The sequence below is a fragment of the Hylobates moloch genome, unplaced genomic scaffold (genome assembly GCF_009828535.3).
Source record: "Hylobates moloch isolate HMO894 unplaced genomic scaffold, HMol_V3 SCAFFOLD_2, whole genome shotgun sequence".
Lineage (NCBI taxonomy): Eukaryota > Metazoa > Chordata > Mammalia > Primates > Hylobatidae > Hylobates > Hylobates moloch.
Window position 1 is genome coordinate 6,420,382 of NW_026652277.1, and position 18,769 is coordinate 6,439,150.

Sequence of the window (18,769 nt, forward strand, 5' to 3'; positions counted from 1 at the left end):
TGGGAACTGAACAAAGAGAACACTAGGGAACATCACACATCGGGGCCTGTCGTGGGGTGGGGGAAGGGGGGAGGGATAGCATTAGGAGATATACCTAATGTAAATGACGAGTTAATGGGTGCAGCACACCAACGTGGCACATGTATACATATGTAACAAACCTGCACCTTGTGCACATGTACCCTAGAACTTAAAGTGTAATAATAAAAATAAAAATAAAATTATTTTATGACAATTTTAGACAAACAGTGGAGGTTGGAGAATTGTTTTTTAAAAAAGGCCCTTAAAGAAAATATAACTAAATGTTGATAATGATTGTTATAAATAACATTTTTCTAAGTTTTATAGTTCTACATTTTTAAACTTTTTTGAGCATGTGTTATTTTTGTAATGGAAAAAATGGACACTGTGATGGCCTTTTTATTCACTTCTCTTAGCCTGGTATATGTGGAGAAGAATTAGTCAGCTTATGCAATGTGTAGAAAAACTTTGGGTACTAACAAATAAAACTTTCAGAGAAAACAAGGTTTGAAAATGATTTAACTCTGAGGTTTTAAAAACACTTTGAACATTCCCTTTGCAAAAAGATTCACTGAAAACAAGCCGATGGTCTTAGGAACTGTTCAGTTTAAACATTTATAGAACAAAACTTGGATCCTATTTTAAAATCATTCCTTTATAAATAAAGGTCTAAAATATTTTGGAATCCAGTAAATACATTCAAAAGCATGTTTGATTAGTTGGCTTGGGAAAGGAAGAAATTGGGCCTGTAAAAGAAACCTTGCTTTAGAAATCCATGAAGTTGTCCCTTCCTACATCAAATTTCTAAAAGCAAGATGCCTACCATGAAATATATGTGGTTTTCAATTTGAGGCTGAAGTTATATAGAACGATCCGGCAAGTAGGCCACCCTGACTTCAAGGTCAGCGAAATTAACATCCAGCTCGCACAGGCAAAATTCGTCATCAGTGATCATCACGCGCCCCCTTCTGGCTCCATCAGCACACTCTCATTTGTTCCTGTTGCGTTGAAATGAAGGCAAAACAGGCTTCTGGACCTGGGAAAATCTTCCTAAGTTTCTTTATCTGCCCACATTCTTATTTGTTCCTGTTGCACGGAAATGAAGGGAAAACAGGCTTCTGGACCTGAGAAAATCTTCCTTAGCTTCTTTATCTGCACAATGAGGAGTTCAGATCAAATCTTTCCCAACACCCCTGCCATATACAAAATTCTGAGCTTATTATGTTGCAACATAGAATTTTGGAATTGCTCATACACACAAATGCCTAAGGAACTTTCAGCAAAACTCTGGAACAGAAAAAGTGTTTGAAATTATGTAGTTTTTATCTTTGGCATTTTGAATGTGCATAATCATAATTAGTCATAATTGTTCTGTTTCTTCAACTCTGTTGTGCAGATAGGGGATCACGCTCTTTCAGATTTCAGAGGCAACTTTACAATTATCCTCTCTTTCATCCTGACATTTCTCTATCTTTTATTCTTCCACATTTTATACTCTTTATCCTATTTCTTTTCCTTTTCATTCTTTGTTTTCTTGTTTTCTGTGTTTGCTTGACTTTTTTTTTTTTTTCTCTTTTCTTCATTCCTACTTTAGGTTTTGCAAAATTAGTTGTCCCTTGGGTATAATAAACACCATAAAAGTACTGGCTTTCTTGAGTTAAAAAATGTATATTATTTTTCACAGCCTGAAAGTATAACCACTTAAATGTTTGGCAAATTGGCACCATCTCCTGGCCACTTAATTAAAGTGCCACCTGAACTATGTGGGTCCTACCATGCTTTCTTTCCTTGCCAGTCATCTGAGTGTTCATTTTGCTGTATTTACCCTAAAAATTCCTCCCATAAATAGATCTGACATTTTGTGAGCGTCTCATTCTGCTTAAGTCCTGATATTTACACTACGAAAGTGTGGCTTGGAGAGAAGCTTTCTGGATTTTCCACTTGTTTTATTTATATAATCAAATCAAGACACCATAAGGAAAAGTCATATGGCTAGTCCTGAATTTGGGAAGCATATGACCCTTCTGTGTTCCCTCTGCGTCCACACATCTAGAGAACTATTGGGCCATTAAGACGGGTTTACACTTCCGGAATATCCACCTGTTTAGAGAGTCAGAAATGTGGGCATAGCTGAGGGCGAGGGATGGTCTAAGTGCCTTGTAGGTGATGGGGGAAAACAGCTTGAGCAAAAACAAAAACAATTGAGCTCTCTGAAAAGTTCAATAGCTAATTCTCTCAGTCTCATGGGTCCTGCCATCAAAATGAAACAAAAAAAATTAGAAAAATTATTGGGAAATGACAAATTTGAGGACCTTATTATCTTAGTTCCACAGAAAATATAGGGGAGTGGTATATAGGTTAATTTCATCAAGAAAAGATAGCAAGATTTCTTGAAATTCAGAAAAAAGTTCATCGTCTTCTAGAATAGTCTAGAATTCACATCACATATATATACCTTTTCTTCTACACAAGCTTCATTACTGAAAAGAATTGCTAAGCTAGACATTCTTAGACTATTTCTCAGAAATACACTTGATAGAAGAAGCAATAGATGGATAACTGTGTCTGTGTGTGTGTGTGTGTGTGTGTGTGTGTGTGTGTGTGTGTGAGAGAGAGAGAGAGAAATAGTGAAAGTTTAATGACAAATACATTCATCTGGATCTTTCTTTTAAAGAACACATTTTTACTTTTAACTTGCCAAGAAAATGTTCTAACTCCTAGGGGCTCAGTGGTTACTTTTGTTTACAAATGTCAAATTCGACATGTGCTTCTTATGATTTATATCTAAAGTCTAGTGCCATGATCACATTGAGAAAGAAAAAAATACCTTTGAAATAACCAGTTGAAGATGTCCCATGCCGCCAGACCCCCCCCATTGTGAAACTCTCGATTGCTTCAAAAAGCTGAGGTTTCTGGTAGAAAAGACATACACTCTTTTCTGGAGAAGTAGCCACTTATATTTTATCCATGAATACAAAGCATTTTCTTTCATAGTTGATATTGTAGATATTACACAAATTTAATGGGTCCTGAAACTACTGGAAAATCTTTAAGTCATATTGACTGCTTGGGTGATTTTGGGTTCCTTGGCTTGCAAATCTCAGGAACTGTTTTAACAGAGAACTCTAGTGGCTTATTTTGTGCTAAACCACCCCAACAGCAATTTAGTTGTTATTCAGCTACTAAAGCTTTACTTTATGGCTTTGAAAAACCTGGCTTTTCCTGTCCCATTATCTGCTGAGATAAAATGATATTGGAAGGTTATGACAGATGACAGAATGGCTCCTTTTCCCATCTTTTCTAGCCTCCCCATGCATTGGTCAACACGTGCCTTTTCTCGGCACTGAATGTTTTTAGAATGCTTTGCTTGCCTGCAGGCATTTTATGCTTATGAATTTCGCATCATTTCTTAACCATCTCTGCATCTGCTTTCAGTCTCCAAAGGAGACTAGAACTCTGGGTCCTCAGAGTCTACAGCTTCATTGCAGTAAAGAGGATGAGGGTGGGAGGGGGAGAGTGCCTCTAGGGGGATTCTAATGCTCACATCCAATCTTGAATTGAGAGCAGTTGCCTGGGAAACAAAACCTCAAAAAATCTCATTTTCACATGCATCTTCAAATCTTCAAATGGCAGGACGTACTTCTGTGTTCAAAGAAGTCCTCGAAGTCTAAGGGTCCAGCAAGTCGAGATTTATTATTTGCCCAACTCATCTCAGGATTCTACGGATATTTTCTATCACACTGGTAATAAAATAAAATGACATACATGTTTTAAAAACAGACACAAATAAAAAAGGTTAAACTGGTTTTCTCTAGTTGTGCGAGTTGAGAGGCACCAGGGAATAGCAGAAAGGATTCTGCAATGCAGTCAGAAGACTCATTTTGCAAACATACCTCTAATTGGTCACTTAAATGTAAATTTGTGGTGAGAACGTGGGCTGTGTGTCACAGATAAAACTCCCAGGCCTTGTTTCTTCATTGGTAAAGAGAAGTTTGGTATGGTCTCAAGATACTCCACTCCCCACCCCACATCCTAGATCTAATAATGATCTGAGCCTTTGGGCGTACCTAAAGGCTGTTGACATCTTTCTACAAACATTTATTGGATAGTCATGACGTTGCCAATCTAGGGGAACTTCTTTCTATCACCTTAGGTTCTGTAACTGGAGCTTGCAAATCAAACTGATAAAATACAGACTAACAGGAAAAAACATTTTATTTCAAATGCATGTGGCAGCTTTGCAGAAAAGAAGTGAAATCCCAAAGAAACAGTTAAGCTTGAGAGCTTATATACTGTTTTAACAAAGGGTGATACATTGTGAAGAAGTGACAAAAGGGGTTTCTAGGTGTGATAAATTGTGGAAAAAAATTATATATATATAAAATATATATTATATATAGACAAGGGTTATTTAGTAAGTTATTTTTTAAATGCAAACGCTAGTCTCCAGTGATAAATGTTATGTTGCATGATTAAGAGTCATTCTCCTCTTCCTGGTACAGGAGAGGGAGATGCCTTTACAATTAAAAATGTATTCCCTGTTTTTCAGGCAGAAAGAGGAAGGCCAGAGAATTCTTCCTGTATCTGTTGTTTCTCCCGTGCCTTCAGCTCAAATAATTTTTATGTCAAAGTGGCATATTTAAGGGTGGCATATTCTGATCTTTTTATTAGCATGGTTCTGTTTTTTCTTCTTTTTCTGGCCCTTTTGTGTTTAGGCTAACTTATTGGTTCATTATTTGATTCATCATGGGCATTAACTACAAAAGCTACTTTGGGGGTAAAACATTAAAGAAAGGTATAATTTTTCAGAGATTATACAAATTCAAGTGTATTTATTAGAATATTTTTTTTCTATCAGAAATACATTCAATGGCAATGTTGATTATGCCAAAGATAATTGTCCTAATGAGTGTGTGTGTCTGCCACCCAAAACCAATGTTTGGAATGGAAATTATGCTTTCCTTCTAAAGGGCAGTATTATATATTTCATTCTTCAAAAATGTAATCTAGTAACAAGAAAACTTCATTCTCAGTCTGTGGGAGGGAAGGGCAATGAACTGGCTGGTTCCATTGTTACCATGCAACAATTTATTCTGAGCTATATAAACAAAAGACATTCTTCTCAGAGATGGCCTTATTAACCAGTTTATTATTCAATGGGTCAGAATTTGCATTTTGGTGAGTAGTATCATTTTTTTCTCTTCATGTTGCCAAAGTTGTAGTCACATTACAAGAGAGCTCTAAATTAACAGCACAGACATGTAGTTTCTTCAAGAGTAGTTAACTTTATTTCAAATGAATTCTGCTTCCTCTGCCTGGCATTTCTTTACCTCTTATCTCCAAATGTCCAAATTCAACCTATCACTTAAGACCTATTTCAAATGCTGTCTGCCCATCAGCTCCTTTGAAGCTTCTCTTCCCTCTTTAAACTGCCATAGGAACAATTTTTTCTATATCTCTCCTACAGAACATACCACTTTCTACCATGCGTGCTGTTACTTAGTTGTGTGACTTACGTTGTCTACCAAAGTGAAAGCTTCTGAAGATACCATCACAGAGACCAGTACAGGGCCTCGCCCAACATGGTCTCAGTAAAGATCTCAAGAATAAATAAAAAGTGGGAAGATGACACAGTGAGTTGACAATCCTTGGTTAGCTTAGGCACTCTGTTGATTATGTTTGAAAAATTTTTCTTCACTTATTTTCAATTGGCAGATGCTCACGGGACATGATTTACTGTTAACAACAACTCAACTAAAATTTAAAATGCAGCACAGTAAATCTTAGGTAACACAACAAATGGTAAAACCAAATGCATAATTTAGTCCAATGTGAGATATAAATAGTTTAGAGGCCATACTCCCATTTTGGATTATTTGTTTGAGTGATCTCTCTATTAGCATGGGGGATAGAAGTCGACTCTTTGTTTATAATATACAGGTGTATTGTGGGTGGGGAACTGCTACGGAATGAACTGTGTCCTCTCCAAAAATTCATATGTTGAAGCCCCAATTCTTAATATGACTGTATTTGGAGATACAGTCTTCAGAAGGTACCTAAGGTTAAATTAAGTCAGAAGGATAGGGCCCTAACTTGGTAGAATTGTGTCCCTGTAAACAGAGCTCTTCCATGCAGGGACACAATGAGAACACAGCCATCTGTAAGCCGGGAATGGAGCCTTCACCAGAGACCAAATCAGCTGGCACCTTGTTCTTGGACTTCACAGCCTCCAGAACTGTGAGAAAATATATTCTGTTGTGTAAGCTGCCCAATCTGTTGTGTTTTGTTGTGGCAGCCAGAGCTAAGACGGGACTTAAACAGATGAAACCTTTTCACTGGGAGCCAGGTGCAATGGTGTGCACCTGTAATCCCAGTGACTCAGAATGCTGAGGCAGGAGAATTGCTTGAGGACTGGAGCTTGAGGCTGCAGTGAGCTATGATCACGCTACTGCACTCCAGCTTGTGTGACAGAGTGAGACTCTGTCTTTTTAAAAAACAAAACAACAAAAAAATATTTTTCACGTGACTGCTTGCATTTGCTTGATAAAGTGTTTTTGACTGTGAACACCAATAGTGTAATCAGGGATTACTTCAAATGGAGCCATTGTAGAGAGAGCTCCAGGAGAAAGAAGTCTATGGAAGGGCAGCTGATTATCTCGGCATTTTCACAAATAAACTCTTGAGTTTCCAAAAAATAACCACAGGGACCATTGCTGACATTCAAGGAAGTAAAGTCTTTTTATGGATGTGAACAGAAAGGATCCATTTCATTATCATCTTACAGTTGCCAAGAGAAATAAGTCATTCAGACGTCATGGTATATTATAGAGGAAATATTGACAAATGTAAACTCTTGGATCATGGCAATATAAGATGAAATCTGGCTGGGCACAGTGGCTCACGCTCATAATCCTAGCACTTTGGGAGGCTGAGGCGGGCAGATTGCCTGAGGTCAGGAGTTTGAGACCAGCCTGGGCAACATGGTGAAATCCCGTCTCTACTAAATAAACAAACAAAAAACTATTAAAATAATGAATACTGCTAAGCACATTAATAGGGAAAAATGTGGAGAACCAATGTATTCCATAGAAAGATGTTTACTCTGTATTTAAATAGAGTGACAATTCACTTTGTATGACACCCAAAGTTTTATTGCTTTTGTCAGTCAAAGACAGTAACCAAAATGTTGACCTTTACAAGTTCCCTACACATTAGGAAAACTTTTCTTGTAATAAAGATTCTGGCCCTGAGTAGTTGAAATTGCAGAAAATCTGCAAACATGCTAGTCCTGATGTTGGAGACTTCAGTTATTAAAGAGAGGATGTTCTTAAACCCAGTGCCCTTTCTGCTGCAGAACAGATGGGTCAACACAATACTCTCTTCTTACCAGTAGGAAATGATCAGACTGCCAATTCTACCTGTGGATAGGCTTCAGATTTCCAATATGTTAATATTCTTTTACTAAAAATAATAAATACTACTCTTCCTGGTCTACTTTTTAAGATTTTTTTTTTTCATTTTCATTTTCATTTTTTTTTTTTGAGACAGAGTCTCACTCCACCATCCAGGCTGGAGTGCAGTGGCATGATCCCGGCTCACTGCACCCTCTGACTCCTGGGTTCAAGCAATTCTTCCACCTCAGCCTCCCCAGTAGCTGGGACTACAGGTGTGTGCCATCATGCTTGGCTAATTTTCGTATTTTTAGTGGAGACGGGATTTTGTCACGTTGGCCACGCTGGTCTTGAACTCCTGACCTCAAATTATCCACCTGCCTCAGCCTCCCAGAGTGCTGGGATTACATGCATGAGCCACCCAACCTGGTCTAAGATTTTTATTAAAGGAATTTATTAAATGAATTTTTAATCAATTAAAAAAATGAATCAATTTTTTTAAAGAGGTGAGATCTCTCCCTATATTTTCAATGCAAGATTCGAGCTCCCAGCCTTAAGTGATCTTCCCATCTCAGCCTCCTGAGTAGCTGGGGCTATGAGCATGCACCATCATGCCTGGCTAATGTGTTGCTATGCTTAGTTGTTAACATGTACAATAAGATTTTCTTCATGGTGGGTTCCAAAACTCTACAAGCGAGTCCTATCTCCTCAAGGGTTGATCTTCTAGTTCCAGATAGTTTTCCTATTTTAAAAGAAAGGTCTATGCCATGTGTAGGTTTTAGCCCATGATCTTCGAAGTGTCCAAGGCTAGAACTAAGAGGCTCTAGGGAATTCAATCATCATTTGGAAATGTGAGTAAGACAGATAAAACCAAAGTAAAACTGTCACATCTGGTATTGAGACATACTCCTTCTATTTTTTTGCAAAGCCTAAAAAACGTGAACTTCTTTTTAAAAGTACTGTATGAAGATATTTATGTAAACAACTTTATTTCTTTAGAAACAGTTCCTTTCGTTTGCTATCTCTTGGGCTTGAGATGTATGTAGCCTTTCACTCAGGCAATAGATTTTATGCCCCGAGGAATGTGGCTTGGATGTTGTTGTGTATTCAATAGAATAAACTTGAACCATTGATGCTAAACAGTATAAAATTGTCACTGGATTCAATGGCAATCCCTGAGACAGGGCATCAGCAACAATAAATTTTGTTTAAATTAAAATTTAAAAATTTTTTGATTTTTTAAAATAATGTTTTTACAATTTCAAAGTATCATTAAAGACTTTTTCATTATCTTTCTTTCATTGTAGTTTTCCTTTTAAAAGAAGTTACTGTGACAACCCAAATACATTTAGTAGACAATATTATTTAGGTGCCTACTTTTTTTTTTTTTTTGAGATGGAGTCTCGCTCTGTCGCCCAGGCTGGAGTGCAGTGGCGTGATCTCGGCTCACTGCAAGCTCCGCCTCCTGGGTTCACGCCATTCTCCTGCTTCAGCCTCCTGAGTAGCTGGGACTACAGGTGCCCGCCATCACGCCTGGCTAATTTTTTTTGTATTTTTAGTAGAGACGGTGTTTCACCATGTTAGCCAGGATGGTCTCGATCTCCCGACCTCGTGATCCACCTGCCTCGGCCTCCCAAAGTGCTGGGATTACAGGGGTGAGCCACCGTGCCTGGCCGTCTATTTTTTTTTAAAGCAATCTGTAATCTGTATTTTCATAAGAATTATGTAATTTAAATCTTAGTAAAGTTCTAAGAAGTAGACGTGGAAGACATTTTTAGCCCTATTTTATTGATGAGTATACTTGAGCTTTAGTTAATTTACCCTAGTTAAACTGCTACTTATGGCTGAAGCCAGAACTTTAGCCTAAATGCTCTGGCTTTAAATCTTGTTCCTTCTACACAATTTGGTAGGTTGCTATAATACAGTGGTTAAGGATGTGGCTGTGGGGATGAACTACCTGGTTGTGGATCTTAATGCTACCTCCCACTAGCCATATGGTCTAAGAGGTTGTTGTGTTGAATATTTCTGAGCCACAGCCTTCTCTTGAGTAAAATATCATCAGCTATTACACCTATTGTAAAGCTGGCTCACTGTGCACAAGCTATTCCAACACTGCAGCATTCTGCATCTGAGGCTGCAGTTTCTATCACTTGCACAAGACAGGTGAGAGCGAGCCCCCACACAAGTTAAGCAAAGTGGCTTTATGACTCATGGGTAGGCAGCAAGGGACAGGAGAAACCTAGGGGTCATGGTGTGCCAGTCCCCCAAGGCTCAGGAAACTGTCAGGGCAGATGCAGTCTCATATTGCACTGCAGCCGATGGACCACAAAAGCTCTCCACTCTAGGTTTTATACTCCAGGGAAAACTTGACTTCCTGGGCTAAAGCATTGTAGGAAGGATAGAAACAGAACCCAGGCTCTTTCGGCCAGTGCCTTCTCATCTCAGGATGTTGCATCCCCAGCACATTCTAAAGTTATTCTGAGAACTACCAGTGACAGAGGGGGAAGAGCTGGGTCACCAAGACCATCCAGGGAACTGCTCTGCATCTTTCTCTTGAGAAAATTGTGAGGATCAAGTAACTGACAGTGTTACTTGATCATATTTGAGGTGAACTCAGTGGAGTAAAACCATAAACCCAACCGTCTTCTTCTTCCCACTGTAACTTCCAATCCAAGTTTGGGTCAGTTCTTGTTCTGCCCCAGCGGGCAGGTCTTATAGCTTTCTGGTCCATTTTAGTCATAAGAACTTTGTAGTTTCAGTAATTAAAACACCCAGGGCAGTGTAATAATGCACAGTTAGAGCTCTTGTTCCATTTAGAGCCCCTCCCTCTGTTAGTATCACTTAGACCTGGAAGCCTGAGGTAGGGTTGGGGAGTGGTGTCTGCTGCTTCCTTAGCCCCTCCCTGCCCCACTCCTACTCTCATTCTTGGTCCCTTCAGGGCAGGTAGGGGACAGGGGACGAGGAAAGTAAGTGGCTGGAATTGTCTTAATCTAGCAGTGACACTCTCTGGCGCTGCAGATGTCCATGCAGATGCTGTCCCATGGGGCTCTTTGGAGGATTGTGAGATGCCCAATAAGCTGGGTCCACCCCACAGCAGCTCCTGCACATGCCAGGGAGCCTCTTCGATGCTCCTCTCCTTCCTTGGGCCTCTGAAGATCCATCCTTTTCTGCCTCCCTTTTTTCCCAGGCAGTCTTCCCAGACAAAGTGCAAAGAGACCCACTGGCTCATGGCCTCTCATGCTTCTTGTCACCCCGTGTGGCTGGCCAGGAGCAGGTCTCTCCAATGCATCTTTTTTTACTTTGCAGTCTTGGACCTCAGAGCAGGATGCCACCCGTACATCTCCCAGGCTTGCATCACACATCCATTTCCTGTGCCTCCCAAGCTCCAGAGGATACAGATAAATGTGTTCCCTTAAAACCGCTCTCAGGTGTTTAAGGTGGGCAAGAGACAGCCCCTGAGCAATGGTCTCAGCATGCCAGCAGTGCTATCCAAGGTCTGTCCTCCCAACTCTTTCTCCAGCCTCCGTCTGGTTTATTACACACTCTGGAGACAGCAGATCAGCAAACCATTACAAAACCTGCTACCAGACACCACCTTCCAAGTCCTGAATAGATGGTCTGGACTTTGAAATGGGGGATACTTGGTACTTCCCCACTGCCAAATATCCTTTTTCACATACCGTGTGTCATGTCTAAAGCACTTATGAACTGTGTCTGGCACATAAGTGCTCAGTTAATATTTGCTATGATTATTTCCCAAGGTCTGTTGGTATCTCTTTGGACACTTTGTCTAAATTTTATTCTGCCTCAGTTTGTCAGGGTTCTGGACAAATTGTCCACAGGGAGGACTCAGGCCTCGGCTCAGATTGGGCAAGAACAAACCACACCCCTGCCATCAGCCAAGCTCCTTGCCTACCCTGAGTCCATAGCTGCCCTTTCCAGAGGAGACCTGAGGGTGCACCCACGTAAAGGGGGCAATTTCAGGCCGGGTGCAGTGGCTCACGCTTGTAATCCCAGCACTTTGGGAGGCCGAGGGGGGCGGATCACAAGGTCAGGAGATCGAGACCACGGTGAAACCTTGTCTCTACTAAAAATACAAAAAAAAAATTAGCCGGGCGTGGTGGCGGGCGCCTGTAGTCCCAGCTACTCGGAGAGGCTGAGGCAGGAGAATGGCGTGAACCCGGGAGGCGGAGCTTGCAGTGAGCCGAGATTGCGCCACTACACTCCAGCCTGGGCGACAGAGCGAGACTCCGTCTCAAAAAAAAAAAAAAGGGGCAATTTCAATGCACAAAATAAATACTATTATAGCTGTGAAAAGGTACTACTAGGAAGGACATAAAAGGGATGCTTACCCCTGGCTGAATGTCAAGTATAAAAGAGAAACAGAGTCCTCAAGGACAAATTGTCAGGAGCCACAAGAAGGGGGTCCCTCAAGAAGCTGTGGGAATCCCGGGTAGCGGGAAGAGCCTAACAGGGTCAGGGGTAAGAGCTAGTGGGGAACCTCCATCAGCCTGGAGCAGGTCCATAAAGCTGGAATAAAAAGTGAGAAAAGAAATACCTGACTACAGGTGAGGTTTGCACCTGAGGGTGCATGTGTCTGGGCTGATCATATAAAAGATTTATTTCTTCACGTTGTACCTTTGAAGATGATCAGATTACGTTTGCTAACCATCGTGAGCTTCTTGGATGAAAAACGCAAGATGAACCTTGGATAAGTATCCATACAAACAGTAATCAGCCAGCAGGTAGGATTCGGTCTCTGTGCTGAATTATTTCCGTATTACATTGAAATAAGTAATACCATTCTCTTGGCAGCATTTTTGTTTTTAAAGTAAGTTGGGATGAAAGCTGGCGCCTAGGCTATTTATCCTCATCTGAAATGTGTGCAAAACAACACCGAGAAAATACTTTTTGGTATAGACGGGGAGGAGTCCTTAATAAAGCATTTATTTGCACCTGATTTCTCCTTGTTTTTACCTGGTTCATTTAATTTGATAGATCATCTACGTCTCAGTATAATGCCGTGGAAATCTAATGAAGACGCATAGTGCTGAGTGCATTTTCTGTAGCGATTCAACCACTGTGGTTGGGATAACCATTGAGCTTGTCTTAGTCGGCTGAGACTGGGAGAACAAGACACACAGACCAGGCAGCTCCAACAGCAGACGTTTATTTCTTGCCGTTTTGGAAGCTGGAAGTCCAAGATCAAGGTGCCAGAGCTGGTTTCTCCTGAGGGTTCTTTCCATGGCTTGCAGAAGGCCATCTTCTCGCTCTGGCCTCCCAGTCTTCCTCTGTGTATGCATATTCCAGGCGTCTCTTCCCCTCCTGATAAGGACCCTGTCCTGTTGGATTAGGGCCTACCCTTAGGCTCTCATTTAATCTTAGTTATCTTGTTAAAAGCCCTGTCTTCAAATACAGTTACATTGGGATTTAGGGCTTCAACATGTGAATCTTTGGGGGACACCATTCATTGCAGGGCTGTTCACAAACGTTCCATTTCTTCTCCTGGGTATTTGGCAAGATTGTACCTTCCCTGCTCTTTTTGGACTTGGTTGTGGATGACTTACTTTGTTCAATGTGTGTGATGAAGAAACATGAAACTGACTAGGAAGAAGCTTTAAAATCCAGGGCACGAATCCCATTGATATGGTTTGGCTCTGTGTCCTCACCCAAATCTCATCTCAAATTGTAATTCCCAGGTATGGAGGGAGGGAGGTGATTGGATGGTGGGATCGCTTTCCCCTCATGCTGTTCTCATGATAGTGAGTGACTTCTCACAAGATCTGATGGTTTTATAAGGGGATCTTCCACCTTCGCTTCCTCCTCTCTCTCACCTGCTGCCGTGTGAGAGATGCCTGCATCCCCTTCTGTCATGACTGTAAGTTTCCTGATGTCTTCCCAGCCATGCAGAACTGAGTCAATTAAACCTCTTTCCTTTATAAATTGCCAAGTCTTGGGTATTTCTTTATAGCAGTGTGAGAACGGACTAATACACCCACATTCTCTTCCCCTGAAAACAGTCATTCTAGGCCGGGTGCGGTGGCTCATGCCTGTAATCCCAGCACTTTGGGAGGACAAGGTGGGTGGATCACCTGAGGTCAGGAGTTTGAGACCAGCCTGGCCAACGTGGTGAAATCCTGTCTCTACTGAAAATACAAAAATTAGCCAGGCGTGGTGGCGCATGCCTATAATCCCAGCTACTCGGGCGGCTGAGGCAGGAGAATCGCTTGAACCTTGGAGGCAGAGCTTGCAGTGAGCCAAGATCATGCCACTGCACTCTGCCTGGGCTGGGCTGCAGAGTAAGACTCCGTCTCAAAATTATAAAAACAAACAAACAAATAAACAAAAAAACACAAAACAGTAGTTCTGGAGGTACACATAAATAAGATGAAGTCTTCAGTGGAGCACTGCTGACTGGTGCTGACCATTTAATGTGAATGCAACATTTTAAATATGTATACATATATACGTACATATATACACATATATATAGCTGTGTCTCTGCGTATATATGTGTGTATACATATATATGTCTACACACACACTTTGTTTTTTTTTTTTTGAGATGGAGTCTCGCTCTGTCACCCAGGCTGGAGTGTAGTGGCACAATCTTGGCTCACTGCAACCTCCACCTCCCAGGTTCAAGTGATTCTCCCACCTGAGCCTCCTGAATAGCTGGGATTATAGGCATGCACCACCACGCCCGGCTACGTTTTGTATTTTTAGTAATACATAGTCAGGCTGGTCTTGAACTCCTGACCTCGTGATCCGCCTGCCTTGGCCTCCCAAAGTGCTGGGATTACAGGCGTGAGCCACTGCGCCTGGCCTACACACACGCTTTTAAGAATGTTTAGCTATTGCTATTTTGCGGTTGTTTGTTGCTTGTGCATAACCTAGCCCATCCTGACTTGCACAATGGTCAAGGATTCATTTGCTGTGACATGTGGGTTGATAAAACCCAGCATTCACCTTTACGTTCACCCTTCCTCCTATGTCAAAATACAGTATACCACTGTAGTTATTTTGGCAAATAATTTTCTTGTGTTCCTTTTTAAGAGTGAGTCTGTTGATATCTACAAAATATGTTATTTAACCTGGCAATTCTTTAATACCAACTTTTCTCCTGGGCTGGACACCAGCCTTTCCAAATGGCTGATTGAACTCTTCCCATGAATGAGCTGCCAGCGCCCTAAGTCCGACAAGCTTGAGAACATACTTACTCTTCCCTTCAACCCCAGGACTTTCTTCTCATTGCCATTTTTCTAATCATCCTGCTTGCAGACTGCAGAGAACTTTTAGGTGTGTGTTGAGGGGAGGTATGTATAGTATGCCTTTTAAATCTCTCCACTTAAAAAAATCGTTTTGGAAAATTTCAAACATTTACAAAAGTCAACAGAACTTTATAATAAATCTCCTTGTACCTATCATCCAGCAACTAATGATCAAATCATATAACAAGTCTTGTGGCTTTTTTTCGTATATCTACCCCCCTCAGATCATTTTAAAGCTATAAATGTTTCAGTATTTATCTCTAAAAGATAAGAATTTTTCTTTTTGGCAAGAAATAGCCACAATTCTATTATTCCTCTGAAAAGTAATTAACAGCAGACAATATTTCCAGGCAGTATTCCCCTTTCCCTAGTTGCCAATTGTCTTGATTTTTTTTTTTTACTGTGGTTGTCATTTTTATGAATCAAATTGAAATATGGTTCATACATTGCAATTACTTGTTATGTTTCTTCAGCCTCCTTTGGTCTATAGATGCTCTCTCCCTAGTCTCTCTCTCTCTTTCTCCTCTTACCCTTACAATTAATGTGCTGAAGAAGCCAGTGTGCTTGTCCTGTAGGGTTTTTCAAACGTCAGGATTTTATTGATTGCATTTCTATGAAAGTTTGTTTAGCATATTCTATGCTCTCCTACATTTACTCTAAATTGATAGTTTGATATAGAGGCATGATATGCATTATTTGACAAATTACTGCATGATGACGTATAACCCTTTTCATTGCCATTTGATATGGTTTGGACCTGTGTCCCTACCAAAATCTCGTGTTCAATTTTAATCCCCAGTGTTGGAGGTGGAGTCTAATGGGAGGCGATTGGATAGTGGAGATAAGTTTCTCATGAATGTTTTAACACCATCCCCATGGTGTCGTTCTCATGATCGTGAGTGAGTTCTGGCAAGATCTGATTGTTAAAGGTGTGTAACACCTCCCCTCTCCTCCTGCTCCTGCTGTGTGAGACCCTTCACTCCCCCTTTGTCTTCTGCTATGATTGGAGGCTTCCTGAGGTCTCCCCAGAAGAAGTCGCTATGCTTCTTGTACAGCTTGCAGAACTGTGAGCCAATTAAACCTCTTTTCTTTATAAATTACCCATTCTTTATAGCAGTGTGAGAAGAGACTGATACCCATTCCAAACCTCCCCTTGTGTACCAACCTGCCACCTGCCTTCTAGCTTTATTTCTGACCCCCTTCCTCCCATCCTGAAGTAACACAGTGAAGTTACACTTCTGTCTTTGTTTATTCCATTCTCTTTACATCATACCCTTGGCTCATGCTATCCTCTCTCCATCAATACTTTATTTATTCTACGGTTCATCATAAACGTCTCTCCCATCTGAGTCTCTTCCTGAGCCGTTCTGTTATGAAGCCAAGCTGTTCTCCAGCATTTTCCTGCATTTTATGTGTCTCTTTAGAGCACCATTTCTGTGCTTTGTGTCATAATCATGAGCATCCTTGTCATTGGCTCTCTGCAGGACAACTCACTTCTTGTTTTTTTTTCACCCTTATTTCCTATGTGGCAACCCTGTTTTCTAACTCACAGGTAAATGCAGTAAATCTGTATTTACCTCCTAAATACAGATTTGTAGAATTATATTAACTATGAAGTATTAGCCATAATCTCAAATAATATCCGATTTATTAAAATAGAGATTTAGAGATTCACATATCTAAATATTCACATTGTAAATATTTATATATATGTTGTATCTGTGAATTCTAAGGCACTACACCTGCCCATGTTTTTCTGATTCATTCAGAAAAACATCAGAATTCTGCAGAGAGATAATTTACCAAACCATTATGCTCCCTATTCCCATTCAGTAAGCTAGGAGGACAAATGATTCTCTCCCTTTTCTACCTGTCCTTCCTCTCACTCCAGTCTACAGAGACACCACCTTCCTTAGCAAATACAGTGGCTCAATTGATCTGACATGGTATAGACTCCTTGGTCTGGGTCTATGTCATTGGAATGCGTGTGTGCTCTGACTGATCCACTAGGGTACAGCTTGAAAAATAAGGTTTTTGAAAATCAGCTTTCGGGAGTAATAGGTGAGAAAACTCACCTACCTTAGCTGGGAGCACCTTTGAGAGAGGGCTTCCCACACTTCACGGTCCTGTACCCTGAAAAGCCAGAAGGAAAAAGCAGGTGAATAATTTGTGTGTCTGTTGCTATGACAACTAACCCAGTCACTTCGGAGAGGATATGGACAATTATGCCAAGGCGGGGATTCTCAGCCACGAGCCCTCTGAGTCATGCTACCAAAGAGAATGCTCCAAATGCCCGCTGGGCAACATGTAAAATGAAATCAAGTGCATCAGAATTTGCACCCTGTTTTAGGGAGACACTTGTAAGAGATGCCATAAATGACTTACTGATAAGTGCCAGCAGCCAGAATAAATTGCCATGGTGCATCATTTCACCACGTCCAAATAGGAATAGGAAACATCTGGGAGGCTCTGAAGACTCCTAAGTCTTGCCTAAGGTCATACTTGGGGAACTGTGAATAGTCATAGAGAAAAGGACCACTTTCTTACCTTCTCACAATCCCAAGATCTCCAGGCGGCAGCCAACAGCTTATGGCGGTTGTTGAAAAGGAGCTTAATTTTAGGTGTCGAATAAATGTGAGGCTCCATCTTATTCTCCATGTCATGATAAGGTGGAGTCCTGAAAATACCTCTGCTTGTGATTCTAGCTGTACTGTTATCTGAACTCTGAAAATGTTTATTGAAGGATTTGAGATTATTGGCAGAGTTCTCCTGAGAATCCAGTTGGGTTTGAAATGTGAGCCCTCTACTGAATATGGTTTCTTCGAGAGTAAAAAAGGCCAACATTTTTATCTTGTGAAGCAAGGTAGATTTGTTTTTCTCTCTTAGGTATGGAAAATGTTATCTGTGGGAGGAATAAAAGTCAAACATATGATGTGTCAACGAATGACTTTCACTTTGATTTTGAAAACACCACCAAGAGTTTGGAATGGAAAGGTAAATGTGTTTCTGAAAATGGTGTGCTTTGTGTGTGTGTGTGTGTGTGCATGTGTGTTTGTATGTGTGTGTGTGTGTGTGTGTCTCTAGTGGGGACAAGGGGCAGCATTGGAGACCTTTAGGAGGCATGAAGTCCAAAGATGTTGGAATTGTTATTTTCTTGGTTTCTTCCTGAGGTGCTAAATTTTAGCACAGCACTACGTGCTCCTTAATTAATGATTAAACAAATTCAATTCATGATTTAACTTAATTAAACAACTAATGAATTTGTGTATGCAGGAATCATTACTATGGTGTTTGAGGCAGGCCTCTAGGGCACGGTTAGCTCAGTGCTGCACAGCTTGGTAAACAGGACCCCGAGCCGTGCACAAGCGTCTCTGCTTTAAACACCACACCCCTGCTATAGACCACCTTTTATTTATGAAGATAACAGTTTGGGTACGTTTCCTAAGGAATGCATGTGCTGAAATGTACTCCCAATAGTGACAATCAGGTTTTTTTTTTAAAGCTATTTAGGCCCATCCTAGAAATGCTCAAGACAACTCACTTCAGAAGGACAAAACATAATCTTGTTATATTTTTAGATACTCTCATTTTACCTTGAACGCACACTCACATCACATACATCCAGCTTAAAGGCCTCTCTGTGAAATAGCAAATTTGAAATGAAATAGAGTTTTCATTACTTTTCAAGTGGAGGCTTCTACCTTGGGGTAACTAAATGCTTTTCTCTCCCCTGTGTGGAGGTGCTATTTTGGAACAAATGGAAGAAATAGAAGAGGCAACAGATACACGTGGAAACTTAAGATCTGTCTAGTGTGTTTGATTCATTAGCTTATTTGAGATAGTTTCATTTTGATTTTCAAGCAGAAAACCTGGGCTTAGTGAGACGAAGCATCTTGCCCAAGGTCATTCAGCTTCCATGTAGCGTGGCTGGACGCGCTTCTCATGTCAGTCTGAAACTGTGCTACACTATCCATTTAAACAGCATGCAGTATGTGCCTAATTGATAGCTTTGGGATCTAATATACTTGACAACATCTTGTTTTCTAAGGTAGGCAAATATTTCCCTTGAAATCTCATGGACACCAT

General features: G+C 40.7%; 1 long non-coding RNA gene across 1 annotated transcript; it reads left to right on the top strand.

The window, feature by feature from the left end:
- Positions 1–5,148: 5,148 nt before the first annotated feature.
- Positions 5,149–17,655, top strand: LOC131381481 (uncharacterized). The gene is made up of 3 exons (XR_009210248.1): positions 5,149–5,199; positions 5,489–5,654; positions 17,570–17,655. It is a non-coding gene; the product is annotated as an uncharacterized LOC131381481 (long non-coding RNA).
- Positions 17,656–18,769: the final 1,114 nt, after the last annotated feature.